Source organism: Pinus tabuliformis, chromosome 2_1 (assembly GCF_031772625.1).
Source record: "Pinus tabuliformis cultivar Carrire ecotype Pingquan chromosome 2_1, CPIR1, whole genome shotgun sequence".
Taxonomy (NCBI): Eukaryota; Viridiplantae; Streptophyta; class Pinopsida; order Pinales; family Pinaceae; genus Pinus; species Pinus tabuliformis.
Window position 1 is genome coordinate 437,397,854 of NC_142299.1, and position 3,526 is coordinate 437,401,379.

Consider the following 3,526-nt stretch of genomic DNA (forward strand, 5'->3'; position numbering starts at 1 on the left):
TCATCATCATCGCTTTATTCTTCATTCTCTTCACTGCTCTCACCCTTAAGATCAAAAACCGGCTGCTCCAATTCTTCATCTAATTCTTCTTCATCATCATTTATATCCAGCAAAGTCTTATCTCGTTGTTTGTGAAAAACGTCCACTTCATCATCCAAGTCCTTTTCCGTGAGGGATTTTGACTTGATTTTGGCCGGGGCGCTTCTGTCTTTTGCCAATAGCCTCCTGGCCTGGGCGTTTCCATTTTTTTTGCTAACAAACCCTCTTCCTTGCTTGCCTCACCCCTTTCACGTTCTATTCGCAAATCCTCCTCTCTTCGTTCATACTCATGTCGAAGCAACGTTCTCTCATCATGATGATCATCAAAACAACTAGATCCCATACTTTGGCGATCTATCCGACTTCCAACACTGCCACCATAGCCTGCATTCCAAGACGCACCAGCAACAAGAATTCTGGGGTCTCGTCCAGGTGGCAAGCTGACACCATATCCTGCACGAAGCTTCGACGCCTTCTGGCTTTTCTGAGTTCTCAGCAACACGCCAATAACTCGTTTCCTTGTGTCACTGGCTACTCTGTTGTAGTCGACTGCTTTCTCTATTGCCCTCGCCATAATCTGCTGCGTCACGTCCATCTTTCCTCTCCTCAGCCCTTTGTTTGAGCCGAGTTGCTGCCTCCGCCTGCGAGTAACTTCAATTTCCGTATTCATCGAATCTTTTCGCTCACTGAAAAACTTAAAAACTCCAGTCATTAAAATGTTACATTGAATTTATTGCTAGAAGTCGATTTCAGAAAACTTATCACCGCAATGGTGAAACCTCACTTGTAAGGCAAACAGAAAGTAACTTCGAGAACAGAAAACTATTACAGAGCCACAGAAACATGAACTCAATTGACATCTTTTCCAAACAAACAAAAAGACACAATTTCACAAAGAAGAATTTTCTTTATTTACAAACTCAGATTACAGCTTTAAGGCATCTCAACCTTAACCTAGATTTCTCGAGCAACTACATTTTGCCCTCTCTCGTACGCACAGGTTTTTCCTCTCTTTTCCTTTCTTGATTCTCTCATGAATCCTTCAGTTCTTTATTATCCATACATTTAGTTTTTAATTGATTTTTTAACTAAAATTAGTTCATTAACTGAATCTTGCTCAAGGTTGGCCTGGCTGTCCATGTGGTTGTCCACATGTCCTCTTTCTCTAATTTTCTTTCATTGAGGTGTCCGGATGCTCCTGCATCAATGTGGTGCAATTTCTAGTTAATAATCACAAATAATATGTCGTAACATATATTAACCAAACTTCATTACTTATATTTGTGAATATAGGAGCAAGATTATTAATAATGTAGTATGTAGCATTATATACCTTTTACCTGCTGCAATGCAAAGTTGGGATATCTTCTTTGTCATTGAAATTGAGTGGGTGCTTCTTACAACACTTTAGAGCTATTCATTTGTCACCTTATTCCATTTGCACAGGAATTCTATAGTGAGATGTGCTTTTCATCCCCTAGAATAGTTGGCCTTGTGGACAAAAATATTTTTAAAAACTTACCAACCTATTAATAGATTAATTTCTGTCAAATCCCTATTTTGTTCTTTACATTTTGTTTTGGCTTTTTCTTCTTGCATTGGATGCCTTTTTGGTACGTAAATGCAAGGTGAGTTGCCTCTTTAACAAAATTTGTTATTTAACAACATGAAACAATGTCTTCATATGTTAGGTAGTTTCATTTTTATTGAACCTAAATTCATTTTCATGTTTAACCTCTATTTGGCATCAAATAAAAATGTATAAGGGATCATTTTTTTCCTTACCATGATGTCTAGGCAGAAAAGGTGCAGAATTTCTATACTAAAGGAGCATATCCGCTTCATTTCACGGTATATAGGATGCATGAATTTAATTGTGTGTATGAATGGTAGAACACGGAAGAACCCTTGGAGGTATGGGCTCACTATGTGAAGCATAGTATGATCTATGCATACACAAGAGTTCACATGCAGGGTCTTACATGAAATATTTTGTTATACCAGACTTTCCCTTTCATCTGTACTAAAATACAACTTCAATCAAAATTTAAAAATAAACTTAGTACAAATTGTACGGAAGCTTGACGTGAGGCAAACTTCTAGATAATTTTTACAAATCTTGTCTAAGATAAGCGAGTAATAACTACAATTATTTCACCAAAGTGAGTACATCGAAGATTTGAACAAACGACATTTCTGATGCTTTCTTTTTTAGTTTCCCAGGGATAATTCCATAGATGAATAAGATAAATTTAACGTCCAGTGAATGACCACAAAGTAGGTCAATGTGACTCAAAAATATGATGCAGTAGTGACACATTGAATGTGTGGAATGAACTCCCAGAATCTGAAATATAGAACACTAAACTTCCCAAATAACCAAAGGTATAAACATATACGACATGAAAAGGGCTACTCATCGTCATCAAAAGAGGAAGCCCCTGATCTCACAACAGAAACAACAATGGCCGTAAGGAGGAAGATAGAAAGAACGAAAATTGTGTTTCAATGAATAGTTTTCTTGTGATGCACTATCATGCTATGACTTACTCACCTAGATAATATCACTGAAATTCCCCTATAGGTGTACATCAAATATCAAATTACTACCTCAATTATTCATCAAGAGAAACGAAGGCATCAATTCTCATTCAGAAACATCTACCCGAACTCCACTTGATTGTAATCCATTGAAATCTTTGATTTCATATTGAGTCATGATCGAAGCAGATGCAGGCTTTAAATACATTTCAATCTCTCACTATATATCATGTTCATATTTCTTACGTGTAGCCCTTTAACTTTTAATGAGAATGAGTGGGCTACACTCATGTTGTCATCCTCCTTGATCATCTTCCCTGTTTTGAGAGAAAAGAAGGGAGGCTCCTTGCTAAAATATTCTCATGTTTGAAATCAAAGAAACACCCTAAAGTTATGTTGTCCATACAAATATTTTTCTACCCTTTAGTATGGAATTGTTAGTAGTTGTTCTGCACATGGACTTTTCACATTCTCATGCTTATTATTTTGGAAGATCTCGCGCTTACTATCTATCTTCGAATTTCTTTTTTTATATACCTGTTCAACAGAAACATTTCTTTCTTTACAAGCCTAATCATGAGTACATTATGAATAAGTGTAACACCATATCTCATGATTTCAGAGCTTGTTTGAGGCGAAATTTTACATCACCAAAATCATCTCGTTGAAAGGAACCTAATGAGAGGTTGCCTTATGTATATTTTGTCTTATTGGATATAGTCATGGAACACTGAAGACAATGTTCCCCTCACAAGGGAGAGGTTGTAACAACCCTAATTCCCTTGCATGTACATTTTCTTATTGGTTAGTGTGGTCATGTCATCATTTTATCCTATAAAAGTTAGTAAACATGTTATTAGTCCTTGCCCCTTCGGGGCTGCAGAGACTATTTTTGCACTATTCCCGCACAAAAACCAAAATTAATCCATTCAGTTTAACCCAATGT